The 19,121-nt window shown below is 33.3% G+C and overlaps 1 long non-coding RNA gene across 1 annotated transcript; it reads left to right on the top strand.

The window, feature by feature from the left end:
• The first annotated feature begins 1,118 nt into the window (after nucleotides 1-1,118).
• On the top strand, nucleotides 1,119-17,826 carry LOC123664145. Its single transcript, XR_006744783.1, has 3 exons — nucleotides 1,119-1,131; nucleotides 5,689-5,696; nucleotides 17,724-17,826. It is a non-coding gene; the product is annotated as an uncharacterized LOC123664145 (long non-coding RNA).
• Nucleotides 17,827-19,121: the final 1,295 nt, after the last annotated feature.

Below are 19,121 nucleotides of genomic sequence, written 5' to 3'. Positions count from 1 at the left end.
TGAGGATTGCGGAAAACCGGGATGTTTGGCGCGAACTTGGGGAGGCCTATGTCCAGCAGTGGACTGCAATAGGCTGAGCTGACTGACTGACTGTATTGAGTACATTTTATATGATCATACAGTTGGTCGAAATTGACCTGTCAACATACGATAGTATATAACACGTTTTTCAAGAACTGCTGTCTGTGTGTTTAATGTGTTTGATAGAAAGTCTATTTGGCTACATGTATGATAACAAGCTAGAAGGAGTAAGGTGGAGATAGAGAAATACCTACCTTGAAATAGAAAAAAATAAAAATAAAAATTGCATGTTTTTAGGATAAAAAAGGACATGGGTTCATAAGCCCGTGGATGTATATCACTTGTAAAAAAAAAGATAGAGAAATAAAAAAAGCGAGTGTGCTTTATTCCATACAACTGAAGTAAAACTTAGAAACATAACTCTCTCTCTTTCTATCTCCATTAACTTATATCTCCTTCTCAACTTCCACTCGCCGCCCCAGCTTACTTCTCAAGTCAAGCGTGAGTAAAGAAGTTTTACTTCAATGAGATTCTGTTTAAGTATGGTGACGTGATATGACAACAAAAGCCGAAGCATAACACATGTCTGTCCTGTTGTCAAACTATGTGATCCGTTGGCTGTTGTTTTACGTATTAGTTATGAAAAAAAATGATTAGTTATACCAGCCTTTCCCAAAGTGGGCGATAACGCCCCCTTGTGGGTGCTGCAGTACTAAAGAGGTACTACGGTAAGAGACTTAGAAAAAAAATGGTGGCATTGTGTAGAGGCTTGGGGGGCAATTTATCATTTAATCTATAAGGACTCTCGACTACAACTTGTGAACATCAACTAATATTAATTTAAAGATTGCTCAAAGGGGGCACTATAAAATAATTTATTATCTAAGTGGACAGTAGACAAAATAAGTTTGGGAACCCCTGAGTTATACGGTCGTATTAGACAACGTTTTTGCAGTAATCTGCAGAGAAGCTGCCAAGCTAGGAACTGCGGATTGCTATAACGTTTTTTTCTTCATAGGAAAACAGGCCTTTGCCTTGATTTGGACATTTGCTGAGTTTTAGGTGTTGTTAGTATGATGCTACTATTTACATATTGTTTATTTATTTTATGTTTGCTTGCAAACGGAAAAAACCGACTTCAGTTAGATCGACCAGTCGTCAACGTCCGTGAAAATAGTCAAGTAAATACGCATTATTAGAGGTAGCTTAAAAAGTACTTGGCAAATTTCGATAAAATTTAAATGGGATCACGTGACAAGTATCAGCTATCGATAAAAAGAGAATCCACGAAATCAGTCTGCCCATATAAAGGTAATGAGGTAGAATAAATTGTAGATTGACGAAAAATAGTCAAGTACGCATTATTAGCGAGAACACAAAAAGGTTAAATGGTACCACATGAAACGCATCACCTTTTAATTAATTAATTAATTAATACTTTATTGCACAATATATTACAGAATTATACAAAAGACGGGCTTAATGCTAAAAGCATTCTCTACCAGCCAACCTTAGGACGTACAAGAGCAGACGTTTGTAGGTGTGCAAAATCGATTACCAGTAAAATTCAGATAAAGAAGAAAAAAAGGGAGGAAATATAGAGTAACGTTAGTGGCTTAGTATATACATGACCAAATAATTCATATACAAATACCATAAAAATATAAGCATACATAAAGAGATACAAACTTGCATACATACATACACATATACAAACATACATACACCCTTTACCTTTCGATTAAAAGATCATAAAAATCGGTCAACTTATTCAAAAATTCAATCTCTTTTTTTAAGTCGGTTAATAAAACGGGATATATATATATTGGTTGTTAGTTAATTTTATGCCGCTACGATGCTATTCAAATGTCAAAGAAAGCCTTTGATAACAAACCATTTTCCTGATTACTAAATAATTTCATTCCTAAGACCTTAAGATACTGTTATACTCAAAATGTGATGTTATTATAAGTAAGTATGAATAATATTTTCCTGCTAAAGTCTCATCTGCTAAAGATGAAAATAAATTATGGTTATTTATTTCTTAATTAGTTCGTTAATATAAATTACTTCATTAGTTACTTCGTTATAACGGACGAGTAAATCGAGATTAAAATAACTATCTGAAAAAAAATTCTCCTAAAATATCTTCGCGAGAAATTCTAAAAATTTCATTTCGAAATGTCACGAACTAAATAAGCAGGTACAGAATTGTTGGCAACGGCTCAAAGAAACCAACTCGTTTCTAAAACAACGAAAATTTCGACCTTAAACGTTCGTTAGTTTACGCAAATTCCGCAACTACTGATCAACTGGCGAAATTGGCTCAATCAAGACTTGAAAATGTGGACTGGAATAGTTTCCAGTAGTCGGTTCTGAAACAAATGTTAATACGTCATTGCAGAGCACTAAAAATACAGATATCTCAAAGTGAATAATATCTTTCAATAAATCTAAAATTTGTTACGTGTGTTGGCTGTAGTGTGGCTACGGCAGTAAAAAATATAGCCACCCCATCTCTTCCCGTCGGTGTCGTAAGAGGCGACTAAGGGATAACGCAGTTCCACTACCACCTTGGAACTTAAAAAGCCGACCGTTGGCGGGATAACCATCCAAATGCTGGTTTTGAAATACACAGGCTGAAGAATGGCAGCAGCGTCTTTAGTGCGACCAAGCCCTGCGGTCATCAACCCACCTGCCCAGCGTGGTGACTACGTGCAAAACATATGACTTCACGCCATTTTTGGCGTTAACTTGTCGAGGCCTATGTCCAGCAGTAGACTGTGATAGGCTGAAATGATGATGATGATGAAATCTAAAATAGGTTCAATGTGATATGTTTACGATATTAAAAAAAATTAAAAACATATATTAAGGTCTATAATCGATAATGAAGTCAAAAGAGTAATTTTTGTATCTGACCATCACTTTATGACAACTGAATGAAGTCAAATGAAATAGATTGAGAATGAAGCGATACTTGAATAAGCCTGTTTTACTAAAGAATATTTTGAACGTAAGTTGGCCAGATATATTTCAGATTACTTTAGGAATGAAGTTTCTTAACAATCGGTTCACCTTATCGCAGTCCACTGCTAGAAAACATAGACCTCTCCAAGTTTTCGCCAATCATCCCAGTAATTTAACATTATATCTTTCATATTTGATGACAAAAATTCTTTAAGAATACCCAAAAAACATTATTTTAACATAGGTTATGTTTGATCACTTGGTTAAAATTTTACATGACTCATCAATACTTTGTGGACAATCTAAGCGAACTAGAAAATTAATACTAATATTACAAGACCAACATTACCGGTATAGATATATGAATCAAAATTGCTGGCAGACATTGGAGGCTATATTGAGGCTAACAAAGCACGCGGTTATCATTCTTATCATGCACGGAAGAAGGGCGGAAGTTGCCGGCGCCGAAGACAACTTCCGATTGGTATGTATTACCGCTCCGTACCCAGGTCTCGTTGGAAAATATGGGCATAAAGTAACAGAAAAGTGTAAATTTTGTAATATAATTTAATATTCTGACTAGGTATTTTATTTTATATTTGGTGCGGTATGCGAAATTCGCTTCTAGAAATTTGTTCCCATTTTAAACGAATCATTTTTGAGCGTCAGAAAGAAGTATTTTTATTTTTATTTATTTATTTGTGTGCAAGAAAAATTCCTTTTAATTTATTTATGGTAACAGCCAGAAAACCAATACACCTATGTAGCCCTAACTTCTGTAATAATAATTGACAATACATCTTATAAGTTAAATTTAATTTAATAAACTTGTAACTATTTATACTACGACATAAAATAATTTGAAAGGCAAGGAAAGAGGTTCCAAAAGGTAAAAAGTAGGAATATAATTGTATTTTGTTTTTTGAATGTTCCGTTTTCCATTTTTAAATATAAGTAAGTAGTGAAAAATTAGAAAATAAAATTACAAAAATTAGAACTAAGCTAAACAAATAGTAAAAATAAATTTACGAAAATAAATTAAAAAATATTAAAACGAGTCTTATATTAAACTAAATTAATGTACTGAAATTTATAACGTTTAGGTCGCCCCAGTTTACCAGTACTATTTATTTTTATTAGTCCCCTTTTAAAAAGTATTTGGTAGAAATCTTTTCATTGTCTTTTCTTACATTGAAAATTTTTGTATAAAAAAAACAGAAACTAACTTTACTTACTTTAAGAAGGTTACAGTTATTTGAACCAGGATATGTGATACATTTAAAACGAACGACTCGCCTTTTATACATCCTACTATTGAAAAAATGCCTATTACATATGAGAAGGGTTAAATCCTGATCTCCCATGATATTGTAGAGGTCCTCAAATAGCGACCACGTCTCTGTAAAAGGAGCACAGGATTCCCTCTAAGGGACACGTGGACGCGACAGGTAGACTCACAGGTTTTAAGTGAGGAGTAAATGATATTTTTATATGATCAGTTCAAACAGATTTTTGTAATTTATTTCGTAAGAAAACTATTGAGAATTTAGTGTCGAATTAAAAAAAAATATGAGTAGATTATATGCATAATAAAATTCATAACGGTTCACTGCTTAAAAGCTCTAAAGGCTTTTCTTAATAAGTATTCATTATCATGTGTTTGTGACGATCAGACATGTACAGTCACGCTGATAATGGAAATTGAAATCAAACTTTATTCAAGTAGGCTTCGCGCCAGACCTATATCCTATGTCCAGAAGTAGATTGCAATAGGCTAAACTGACTAAACTGACTACTTGAATCACCATTAAACACATTAAAATTATATTTGTTCTTTATAAATTAGCTGTAGTTAAAGTAGAGCTGTAGTAGAGAGTACTGTGTGACTACGGTACTAAAGAATATAGCCACCCCCTCTCTTCCCGTGGGTGTCGTAAGACGCGACTAAGGGATAACACAGTTCCACTACCACTTTGGAACTTAAAAAGCCGACCGGTGGCAGGAAAACCATCTAACTGCTGGCTTTGAAATACACAGGCCGAAGACGGACAGCAGCGTCTTTGGTGTGACAAAGCCACCACCCCGCCTGCCCAGCGTGGTGACTATGGGCAAAACACATGAGTTCACGTTACTTTTGGCGTAAACTTGTGGAGGCCTATGTCCAGCAGTGGACTGTAATGTGAACTGTAATGTGAACTGTAATGTGTGGCTGTAATGATGAAAGTAGAGCTGTCACTAAGCATCCCACTACCAAACCAGAACGGTCATCAAAATTCAGTATTTTTTTAAATAACAATACGCTTGACAAATCAAGAGGGTAAGCTGGTGAATGCGTGACGAAAGTGTTACTAATAGTGTGATCAGGCGAGGCGGACGGGAGATGGAAAGAAGATAGAAGTTAGTGAAGATAGAAAGAAAGAGAGAGAGATACGTTTTGTAAGTTTTACTTCAGTCGTGTCGTCTAAAGCAGACTTTTTTATTTTATTTAACATAGTATACTAAAATAAATTAAAATTTATTACACCGTTTGATATAATTTTATTAAATGACAAGCGTTGATCTAACTTGCCCTGTTTTTCCAACCGGATATTAAATCTGAAATATGATTTAAAATACATATGTACATACTCTAAAATATGATTTAAAATACATATTTACATATGTACATAATTTCCATTTCGTGGGTTCGTTTATGAGATCACCGAGTTGTTAATATTTAAGTAGATAATAAAGTTTATGTAACTATGCTTTGAAATAAAAAAGAATTTAAAATGTAAACTTAAAAAAGTCTCTGTAAATTCCTATTAAGTGTACTTTTTTCAAATATAGGTAAAAACTTACACAATTTAACCACAAAAAAAAAAACATTTAATGACTGCCACGTCGTATACAGACTAGATGATAGTTCTGTTTATATTGATGTGTTGATAAATCGATTATTAGCAAAACGATGGTGGGAAAATTCACAAGGACAGACATCCAAACCGGGAAGAAATATTTGTACAAATACAAATATCCATCCCGAGCGGTAATCGAACCCGCAAACCAGTATTTCAGGTGCCTACACGCACCACTACACCAGAGCGGTTGTTATTCGCATAAAATAAAAGAGGTCGATTATAAAACAAAACCTCTTTTGTGGGATCGTTTAAATATTTCCGCAATAGAACCTTATTTTAAGTGCACGGAACTTGTAGTTTGAATAAATCGACTTTCATGCGGTATCGACGAACGAATATACCGACATTCACGAATGACTCATTATTACTGGAATTGGTGAGTTACGACGACATAAAAGCCGTAGTTACCTACAAAATGTCTGAGCGTCTGCGGTGATCGCGGAACACGGGACTGTGGAAGTGACAAAGCTTAAAATTCTTATTTATAATATAGTAACAAGAGACAAAATAGTTGTTTTTTAAAACAAATCAATTTCAAAATTACATCTACAAGAATAGTACAATACACATTATTAAGGTTAGTTTTAGAGGTACCCTCTAATGTCTTTTTAAATTATCGCTAATTATGCGGAATTACTTTACTATTTTTGCGTTGACCTACGTTGTATTTATTAACCTCATAACTTTTTACTAGGTGGCCCGATTTTAAAAGCTTATGTTTGTCATGTGGTCTCATTTAAATTTTATCGAGATCTTCGGAGTACTTTTTGAGTTATCTATGATAATGGATATTTACTTGACTATTTTTTCGTGTATAAACTTTGTATGTGTAGTAAAAGTATAATATTATCGCTATATCGAAGAATAATAAGAATATATATATATATATCACTGCTACAAAATTACTATTTAATAATATCATCTACTTAAAATGTCAAACACGATTAATACCATTTCCACCAGCGTCTGTTCCATGACTATTTCATTTCTCGTAAAATGGAACGACCACCACAGTCCAAACGAGCCTCCATTCGATAAAGCCTTCAGAAGTGCGTTTACATATTTTATTATATTCTACATGGTTATATAAGTTTGGAAGATATTTTAACCGTTCTTGGCTTTGGTACCGTATTCTGGAACTATGTTGTTATTAGAAAAACACTTATAAAATTTGATTAATACTTTTGAAATAGTTCAGGAGCGGCCCGACTCGAGTATTACCTCGACCTTACAGAAGATCACAGCTAAATGATGCTGTTTTCAAGCAGTGTTGTGTTCCTGTGGTAAGATGACAAGAGCTCCTGGGGGGAATTGGTGGTAGGGCCGGCAACAAACTTGCGATGCTTTTGATGTTGAAGGTTTCTATAAGCTGTGGTAATCGCCTACCACCATTCTGTAGTCGTGTAAAAAAATAATTTCCAATCAGTACTTATTACCTCACACTTCAACTTAACAAATCACAATAATAAAGTTTGATATCCAAACCTATCCTTATCTATTCTTGCCCTATTCGGAGTAGAACATTATTTCTGCTTTGATAAATACAACAGCTTTATTTGTCGCTATTCTTAAAGATATTTCGGCGAGTTTTCTATTCTCTATGATTTAGAATAAATTATTGAAACGGAAAATACAACTTAGTTGCAATAGGAAGATGAAGAACAAAAAGTTTAAAAAAAAAGCGATTGATTTCATTTCGTGGATAAGTTTTCAATTTATCATCTATGTTTATAAAACCATTGAGTCAGAAATTCAGAAACCGCTGAACGTATAAATATGAAATTTGGCTTGTAGTATGTGTGTGTTTTGTTTGTAGAAGTCCGCTAAGAACGGATTTTTTGATTAGGCCGATTAAAGTCTAAGATCGTTAGGTCTAAGATCGATCACAAGTCTCACAAGTCAGATACGAATAAAAATATTACTTTTAATTTTTGTTTCATTATACGGATTTTTTTTATTATATGACATTACATTGATTATTGTAGAACTGGTGATATCTTCCAGTGTCATCTCTGGAACTGATATATTTGATACCCGGAAATGAAAGGGTCCCAATGATAGTCACAATAAATCATATTACGTCATCCCTATATATTATTATATATGACGGATATTCATTGTAAGTGCCCTTTGTCGTGGCGGGGACTTTTGTAATAAAATGTTGCTTACAATTGCTAGGTTCTGTATGTGTCTTGGCTCATTACAATTTTTTATTAAACTCTAATAATGTTTATGATGCAACTGGGTTAATATTGAATTTAACTAAGAAATGCTTCATACTGCACGACTTCAATATGAAAAATGTCATTCCTGCTGTTACATGTCAGTTTTATTAACTGTCATCTAAAATGGAGAAGGTTCTCACTTGTTCTTAAGGTTCTCGACTGTATTTTTTTATGTGTAACTCACAACTTTTTACTTGTAAAACCCGATTTTGATGATTTTTTTTTTATGTGTCCACCACTTTTTACTGGTTAGTACCGATTTTGATGATTTGTTTTTATTTGCAAGCTAAATGCTTGTTAACCTTTGTCGTATAGTTTAATTTAAATTTGATCGAGATTTGAGTAGTACTTTTTGAATTATCCCTAGTAACGCGTATTTACTTGATTAATTTTTTCGACTACCTGCATTTATTGGTTTCTCATTTTATTACTCGTCGATATCACTTGTCGATGTAAATTGAAGTTCATTTTTTTTTGGTTTGACAACAAACACAATATTTTTATTAAAAAAAAAAAATATTTTTTTTTTAAATAAATAACTAGATCGGTAAATAAGCGTACGACTCACCTGACTGTAAGCGATTACCGTAGCATATAGAAAGAGATAGCTTATACAGAGAGAGCTCTGATCACCTTACTCACTAACAGAAATACAACACTGCTTGAAAGCAGTATTATTTTGCTGTGATCTTCTGTAAGGTCGAGGTACTACCCCAGTCGGGCCATGGTCCATATTTTGAGCAGGACATTTCCATCTGTGCCCTACCTCTCAGTTCATAAAATAAAGTTCATTCGACATGATCGTTACACAAACCGAAAATATTATCAATTTTAATACCTTCATTTCGATAGATATGACATTCAGCATCACAAAGGGTTCGTTATGGACAAGCGAATAACTTTTGAAACTACGTAAACGAATTTAAAATCGTTTCTGTTAAAGTCATTACATTAATTCCTTTTTTTAAATATTAAAAATGCTTTATCTTGATAACCATTTTTTGACGGTAAACTTTTACGATGGCCAATAGTACATCACGTTTTCACCTGGGTTTCTACGGACTTGCGACTGTTGAAAATAATGTCTTTCACTTCTCTTACTCCTTCCTTTGATTATCCTTACCTATGATGGATTTCTATGGAGTTTATGTTAAAAATTCGGTACAAATATAATTGTTTTTCTTATTAAAAATAATCGTGTTTGCTACCATCGAAAAAAAAAAACCGACTTCAATTACATCGACAAGTAATAAACGTAGGTAGATGAAAAAATAGTCAAGTAACTACGCATTATCAAAGATTACACCAAAAGTTGTAATCAGATCTCGATGAAATTTAAACGTGACCACATGATAAACATCGGCTTTCGATTAAATTAAAAATCATCAAAATCGGTACACCCAGTAAGTGATGCGGATTTTCGAGAGTTTCTCTCGATTCCCCTGGGATCCCATCATCAGATCCTGGTTTCCTTATCATGGTACCACACATAGGATATCTTCTTCCCGACAAAAAAAAAAAGAATTAACAAAAATCGGTTCATAAACGACAAAGTTATCACCGAACATACATTAAAAAAAATATACGGTCGAATTGAGTAACCTCCTCCTTTTTTGAAGTCAATTAAAAAAAAAACAGACTTCAATTTAATCAAGTGACAAAATAAGAACATAGTCATCGTAGTCGAAGTCAATTAAATACACATTATTAGGGAATACTCAAAAACTGCTCGTCAAAACTCGTTCAATTTTAAATTATGGAACTACACGACAATCACCACCTTTCGAATAAAATAAGCATCAACAAAAGTAGTACATCCAGTAAAAATTTATGAGCTATCGCTTCAGCCTTCTAATATGGGGGCATACTGGGCATAGGCCTCTTTCCCCATGTAGAAGAATGATCAGAGCTTAATCCACTACGCTGCTCCAATGCGGGTTGGCGCTAGCTAATGAGCTAACATCCCTCAACCATCCATCCATCCATCACTAATATAATAAATGTGAATGTAAGCTTGTTTGTTACGCTTTCGCGCGAAAACCACTTAACCGATCATCATGAAAATTTGTACACATATTCTTGCAGGTTTTAGAAGTAACATAGGATACTTTTTATTAGAAAAAATATTTCAATGCACGCGAAGCCGCGGGTAAAAGCTAGTACATTATGATGGACTGTCATCCCTGACCATGGTTAGTGTAAAGTATCCAAAACGTTGGGCATCTAAAAAAATTTAATAAACCGCGATAAAATCCGAAAAGGTTGTTCCATTAATATGAGTAAAATTCGCGTAAACATTACAAAACAATAACAAGACACAGAACTATCATCAAACAATCTAAAAGTTATCGAAAACTAGCTTGTTATCAAAATAAACTTCAAGTATAAAAATAAAATTTAACAAATGAAAAGGAATTTTTAATCTCTCAACCATTAACAATGAACATTAGAAAAACTAACGGAATATCTCATGAAACAAACGAATAGTTCTTCTTATTTTATTTCTCGTTTTCGTAGAAACATTAAAAAAACCTTTAGCACACCTGTTAACACGTAAAACTTGGGAAAATGTAGTTTTAATATACTTTTTATCTTCCTTTTTAAAGGCTACATTTTCTTGTTTCCTTGATTCGTGCCTTACATGTATGTTAGTCTAAGATACGAACTACGTAATCTACACACATGTGCTTAATTGATAAAAAATTAAATTATTATCTTCTTTAGTATGTTAAAGATAAATCGCAAAAAAGTTGGCTGAAAATATCCTGACCAGGCTATATTGTATTCAGCAACCGCCATTTAAACTAGACTTTTAGCAAGCAACCTTATGTCGTCGTATTTGCAAAAAACAGCCCCTTATTTTGATGTAAGATTTGTTTGTTAAGCATGTGGGTGAGAGTACGTAGAACAATATATATTAATATACATGTTTATACTTGCCAGCCAGTACTTAGGTCACGAAAATAATAGACAACTCAACGTTTGCATTTTATACAGCCTTCATATTTTTGGCAGGTATTAAATTTATTCTTTAAACTCGTAGGTGCTTTTTTTAATAAAAATATTTTTTTCATTTTCGAATTAAATATAGCCTAGCCAATATATTCAGGTAGCCTTACGCGATTATTTTTCTAAAATACTTAAGTAATTAATATAAAATAATTTTTTTCCATTAAACAGATGGCTGAAGTTCGTATCTCCTACTATGTTGTTACAAAAAGATTCGGTCAAGTCTGAATCGGACTTAGTAACTAAGAATTCCGTGTTATTGAAAAAATATTTAATAAGACCTACTAGTATACACATTTTCACATCGTACCTGTACACATCTTAGAAAAAAAACTAGAAACGCCAAAAAACAATACTCTCGTATGGAAATTATTCCAAGTTAACAGTACAACAAAACTATTTCTCTAATACATTACCAAGCATTTTTATTGTGTCACTGGACATACGGCCTACCTGATTTTAGGTAGTAGCCATATGCACGAAAAAACAGTACAACTATATTGCATTACATATATCAATCACACATGCCGATTTTCGAGCGCATTACCAACCTCACTGCCAACCCTCTCTTTGAACTCTGGCTACCATATTCACCACAGAAACAAAACACTACTTGAGCATTGAAAGCATTAATATTCACTCGTAGCTATGATATTCTTTAAGGAGGCTGTGCTCAATTAACTATCGTTCCAATATCTATTTATACTTTACGAGATAAATCCTTTATAATTATGTTCTAAGAATCTGTAAGGGTTATTAATTTTGAATTTGATCCTAGAATGATGTCTAACGTAGATAATTATATAAACTAAACATCGAATAATGGGACGACTATAAATAGACCCTACAAGTTTGAACTTTAGTTTTATTATTGATTTTCCTTGTACTTGGGTCCATAATAGTTTATATTGCTTAAAATTCTTTTAAATATCCTTTAAAGTTCTATATTAAAGTTCTATTTATGACATGGCGGACATTGGAGGCTTAATTTTTCCTTTCTATAGATACTATTAATATTACTATAGGTTAGGTTTTATCAGCAGAACATAAACCTGGAATTGATGGCTTGTTTCGTCTTAAATAATAAACTACAACTCTGACGGATAAACAGTAGTTTGTTGGATAAAACGAAAATTATATCAAACTTTTTTATCTATTAGATACTGTTATATATCAGATAGCTATTTGACATATAACCAGTGAAATAGGTCCTCAGTTGTATGATATTGTTAGAACCCTTTAAGCACGGAACCCTAAATAGAAATAACGCGGTACTGAGTAGCAAACAACTCAGACATTTACAGTTTTTATACTATTTTCTCATTTTGATAGCCTTTGTTGTACTAGCTAACGTACGACTTAAAAAAACAACAATGTTGTTACAGCATAATTCGTATAACTAAACAAAATAAAGATAGCCATTTGTTGTTCGCCTATATTAATTATGTATGATTATGAACGCGTTTGTATAACACGAGCTGATACTCGTGACTTTGTTTGCGTTGCTTTTAATATTGATAATTTATTTTATTTATAGAAAAAACTGAACATAAAGCGCTTATAAAATTACTTGTTTTTAACACTTTACGAACTTTATTTATTAAATAAAAACATCGTAATATATTTTGGAGTATACTCTTTAAGAAAATATATAAAGTTTGACGCTTAGTGATGCTTGATGCTTAGTGACGCTGAAAGGGGTGTTTGCAGCGGTTTTATATATTTTTATAAAAAAAGGTAGTAGTATTTACTGTACGGACACGAATGGCAAGCGTAAATTTATATTCTTGAGTTTTATTGAAGTTATACTTCTTTTGGTGTGTTAGGGAAAAATGATGAGAGTGAATTTTTATGATGCCGAAAAATAAAATCTAATATATAAAATTCTCGTGTCACAGTTTTCGTTGCCATACTCCTCCGAAACGGCTTGACCGATTTTGATGAAATTTTTTGTGCTTATCCGGTATCTAAGAGAATCGGCCAACATCTATTTTTCATCCCCCTAAATGTTAGGGGTAGCCCACCCCTAAATTTTTATTTTTTAGACAAAATTTTTAATTTCTATTTTTTTATGATACAACATTAAAAAATACATACAACCCTAAATTTTCACCCTTCTACCACCAACCCCTATTTCTTAATAGCGTTTAGCGGCAAGACAACGTTTGCCGGGTCAGCTAGTACCATATAATATAAAACCGACACCCTGAAGCTAGGCAGGTAACGAAGATGAAGTTAGTGACATGAAGTTAGGTAGCCAATGAATGCGCGTGGACACTGTCACAAAAAACCGACACCCTGTAGTTAACTAGTCCGCGAAGAAGAAGTTAGCAACAAGAAGTTAGCTAGCTAATGAAGTATAACTTCTCACGTGCGTACATAAGTACACGCCCACTTTTTTACTTTAATTCATTATTCATTATTGACTAAACTCAAGTCATGTGTTGAACTGAAAAACACTCTTTTTTAGTTAAGGGTCACATCTCTTAGATAGAAAATTATGGAAACTCTTGCGTAACTAATAAACGACATGCTGATAAAGCTTCTCAGTAACTTATCCACAAGATATTATTCTATCTTCCATTAAAAATTAGAGAGAAATAATAATTAATTTAATAGAAATGATTATACATAGTTTGAAGTAATTATGTTTATTTTCTAATAAAACATTATACATATTTACAATTCACAACTTAAGAACTAAGTTCGAAGTTGGATTTATTTAAACCTTGACTCGTCACTTTAATTTCAGTGGCTTGTCAATATTGGCAGTCGTCGGTTCGCGATTCTGGATGACTCGGGAAAATTCTGAAAGTTTTTGTCAAACGGTCGAGTGATTGTCAATATAATTATCGACAAGTTATAATATATTCTTTTTAAGCACTTTTCACTGATTAAATTAAAAGAATTAGAATTAATCGAAATTAATTGATGGCATTTTAGTTCACATATTATTCCTAAGATTGAATACTTGTTGCTTATATTTTACCTGACATTTTATAATCGTTTTTTTTAATAAATGTAAATATTAAAAATACATATCTAAATAGATATTTAATTCTGAACCAAGTCAGGACTTGAATCCATAGGAGCAGATATGCTCCAAAAGTACTACGGCATACGGACTAGTCTGAGAATACTGTCATAGAAGGTGTGCTAGATGAGTTCGCCCAGCATACTGCTAGCTACAGCTAGTTCCTGCATAAAAATATTATTAGGCTTAAAAATGGATCACTTTTGACATGACTTTACCTGACTTTTGGTATAATTTGTCAATTGATAATTTATGAATATTGATTTTAATATTTTTCTGTATAAATGTTACAAAATATACCCATTATAGAAAACTTATCTATGTCAAAGAAAGAAAAAAAATTGAGACGGAAATTAGAACCTAAAAATTATACCCTATATAGGCGCTATCTATGACACTACGGTATATATTATAAATTATCATTTCGTTAATCGAATTGTGCGGAAGAATACGCCGTTTATCTTAATTAAAAATAACTTTGTTTCGCCGACCACCTATTTATATTAATTTCCAAAATTAATTTTATTATATCTGAACCTTAAATTAACTTTCCTGGAAAGATAACCGATTAAACCGGTTACCAGCAGCGGAATGAATTTGAAATGAATTATTAATTTCAAATTGAATGTAACAATTGTGAAAAATACAACAAATGGAATAGAGTATACCGAAGCCAAAAATATAGTTTTTAGAATTTTTGTCTGTTTGTCTGTTTTTCTGTATGTATATATGAGATAAACTCAAATAGTACTGCATGGATTTACTTCAAATATGGAACGAATATTATTAAGAAGTCGGGTCAATATATAGGCTACATATTATCACGCATTCAGTTTTAATCAATTTTTTATTGTTATACTAGCTGATCCGGCAATCGTTGTTAACCGCTAAGCGCTATTAAAATAGGAGTTGGTGGTAAAAGGGTAAAAATTTAGGGTTGTATGTTTTTTTCAACGCCAAACCATAATAAAATAAGAATGAAAATTAAGTCAAAAAAATTTAAAAAATATGTATTAGGTAGACCAGCTTTATAACTTAGGGGCTTAAATTTCGTTCGGGGATAACTTCGTCGTTTATGAACCGATTTTGATAAATCTTTTTTTGTTGGAAAGGAAAGATACCAATGTATGGTACCATGTTAAGGTGATGATGGGATCCCATAGAAATCGAGAGGAACCCTCGAAAATCGTAGTAACGACTAGTGCGTTAGTTAATTTTTTTTTGTCAACTTACGTTGTATTACTTGTTTATGTAATTGAAGTCGGATTTTTTTTGGTTTGCGAGCAAAAACTATTATAATTGTACAGGAACGGGCTTATTAACCTTAGCACATGTTATTGTAATAACTCAAATAGGATAAGAAATCAAATAACCTTTTAGGCAGGTAAAATAATTATAATACATATGTGATTACACTGATCGTAAATCTTTATAATTTGCACAATACCAACTTTTGCACGCAACTTACGCAAGCTTGACTTGGGGAGTAAGCTGGTGAATGCGTGACGAGAGGGTTACGAAAAGTGTGATCAGGCGACTTTGATCGGAAGTTGAGAGCGAGAAAATTTTTGCGTATCTAAAATAAAATGATGTTTTATTAAAAAAAAAATTTATTTATTTATACGCTTCAGCCTGTAATATCCCACTACTGGGCATAGGCCTCTTTCCCCATGTAGGAGAAAGAGCAGAGCTTAATACACCACGCTGCTCCAATGCGGGTTGGCGGATATATTACCTGCAGATGTATTTACATAATAATTAAATTTTTCCTAATTCTAGAAAATTTTATTTCAATTTTTCTATTAATTTCTATCTGCTGCTTTAATTTTATAAATCTTAACGATATCCTTCCCTTAGCAGTTACGTTTCAGCCTGTAATGTCCCACTACTGGGCATAGGCCTCTTTCCCCATGTAGAAGAAGGAGCAGAGCTTAATCCACCGCGCTGCTCCAGTGCGGGTTGGTGGATATATTACCTACTATGAGTAACGATCGCTATCAGGTGTACATGATCCAACCGGCACCGACGGCTTAACGTGCTCTCTGAGGCACGGTGGGGAGACCCACAAGGACTGCACAAACAACTAGACCACGGCAAACACCTGTATGGCAAACACAAATGTTTGTCATGTGCGGGGATCGAACCCGCAACCGCCAGCGCAACAGGTACAATCCATGGCTGTAACCGTTGCGCCAACGCGCCAACTAAATTTTACTAAATCTGTATCTACTTTATGTCTTACTACGTGACTAATAATAAGATCCTCTAATACTTTTGGAATGGTAAATATATAATGCATTGTTATAAAAATGCTCTCAAAAGCTATACCTATTTGCTTAAAAACATCCCGACGGGATAACATTTTGTCTAGCTCCGGGGAACTGATGTGCCGGAGTATATTACGCAATATAGCTCGAATGGTTATGGATATATATGACGTAGAGGTAAATAGACAGTAAGCTTGTTTCATCATTTCCTTCTGATCTTTACACATTCACAGATATATATTATCATATAATATGATACTAATAGACTTTCAATTATTTATTTATTTATTTTTTATTTTATACTTTATTGTACACCACAAACATATTGCAAACAAAGCATAAAGGTAGTTACAGACAGTGAAGTACAATGGACGGACTTTTGGCTAATTAGCCATTTCTTCCAGACAACCCATAATAATTATATCATAATTCTCTGTTTTTTATGTGTTAATGTTTATATTTAGTTCTAGTAAATGATTGTATTGGTTACTGCTCTGCTGATATTTGTTCAAGTACGTTATGTTCGCTCTGAGTGGAATCGAAGTAGCGTTCGTCGGTTTTAATTGATGAAAAGAAAATCGAAAATCTCTTTAATCAAGTAAGTTTCAAAATCACTTTGCGTCGTCATTTTCATCACATTCACGAGAGAGATTGAGGCCTTTGCTAAATCGTGATAATGAATTATTTGACTGCACTATTGCTACTGCGATTATAACCAATGCCACCACACTACAATATTTACATCTGATGTTAACCAAAACTTGCTTATTCTTGTTAGATAAATTATCCTTCACACTAGATTTTAGACATCGTGGGACGTTTTTAACCTCTTTCTGGTTAGTTGAAGAATGATATGCTTATTCGATTGCTAGTTATTTTGCCAAAACTATTTATTTATTTATTTATTTACACTTTCGCACACCAATACAAGGTTTTAACAGCATAACAAATGATATCTAAAAATAGAATTTGCATTAGTTGCAACAGGCGGCCTTATCGCTAATACAGCGATCGCTTCCAGGCAACCTTTGGGCAGAGGACTAAATAAGAAGTGTGGGGTGGGGCGCAAAAATGTTATGTAACATACACATGAACATATTATACTCACACACGCACATGTACACCGCATACATATACATATATATAAAATATACAATAGACATGTTTCTTGATACTACTATTGAGATAGCAGGATATATCGTGTTCAAAATCTGGCTGAGCTCGTCTAGGGAGGTACTTCAACCTTACAGAAGACCACAGCTAAATAAAACTGCTTTCATGTATTGTTGTGTTAAAGTTTTGAATGTATGTATTGCAAAATAAGTATATGGCTTTTTTATTATATTTAACCTTCTTGGTCCGTTTTTTTTTCACTTTATCACAATTGCGCTTATGAGTCCCGCGGTTAATATTTCTTTTTAACCGACTTCCAAAAAAGGAGGAGGTTCTCAATTCGACTGTATTTTTTTTTTTTTTTTTTTTATTAGTAATTAATGTAACCGGTGTAAACTTTTTAAATATTATACCTAATAATAAATAAATAAAATAAAAAAAATGTCGTGAGTAAGGTGGCCAGAGATTCTGGAGAGGATTGGTAACGTGCTTGCATTGCTTCTGGTGTTGAGATGTCTATGGGCTTTGGTACCTGTTTACCGTTAGGTGGGCTTAGACTTGTGTGCCAATCAAGTATCAAAAGATACAACTCCTCATTTTCAAGTAAATACCCCGTTATATGGTTCTAATTATATTAATATCATTATATACAAACAATACTTATACCATGTATAATATTTTCTAATAATGTTAAAGCTATTTAATATTCATAAATAATAAAATATGAACACAGAGTAACTTGAAGATTTATGCTCATAATAAAACAGGAATAAAACTCTTTGTATGGCTGGATGAAAGTTTATTGAATAATTAATTATAGCAAACATAATATTTATGTAATGTAGGTCTTGTTGCGTTGATTTAATTAAACGAAGTTATATACATACGTTGCCGCCGCGTTAGCGCAACGGTTACAGCCATGGATCGTAGCTGTTGCGTTGGTGGTTGCGGGTTCGATCCCTGCTCATGACAAACATTTGTATTGGCCATACAGGTGTTTGCCGTGGTCTGGGTATTTGTGCAGTCCTTGTGGGTCTCCCCACCGTGCCTCGGAGAGCACGTTAAGCCGTCGGTCCCGGTTGTTATCATGTAACTTAAATGTAAATATGTAAAAAAGGATAGTAAAACGAGGCTAACTCGTACTACTTCTATCGTTGGAATTTGTTTATTTTTGACATAGTTAATTACAATAGCAAATGCAGTGTGAGACGACCTCCGGCTCGCTGGACCGACGATCAACTTAAGATTGCCAGTGTAGGCTGGATGAGGATTGCGGAAAACCGGGATGTGTGGCACGAATTTGGGGAGGCCTATGTCCAGCAGTGGACTGCTGGGTAAGCTGAAGTAAATTTCAATTTTAATTCCCTGTAAAAAAAGAATAAGCCTAATTAAAATAAACGGCGGATACGATTTTCATTTACACGTACGAATAAAAATCAATTTTAAAACGACGTACGTAGGTGTGAAACGGTTTAAGTAGTTTTTAAAACAATTTGTTACTATAATTTTCAGTCAATTTATTCAAAAATTTTGAATCTATGAATCCTAATAATGGGTAAAATCCCAGAAGAAATAGGAGTAT

Source organism: Melitaea cinxia, chromosome 21 (genome assembly GCF_905220565.1).
Source record: "Melitaea cinxia chromosome 21, ilMelCinx1.1, whole genome shotgun sequence".
Classification (NCBI taxonomy): domain Eukaryota; kingdom Metazoa; phylum Arthropoda; class Insecta; order Lepidoptera; family Nymphalidae; genus Melitaea; species Melitaea cinxia.
This window is presented reverse-complemented; position numbering and strand designations above follow the sequence as displayed.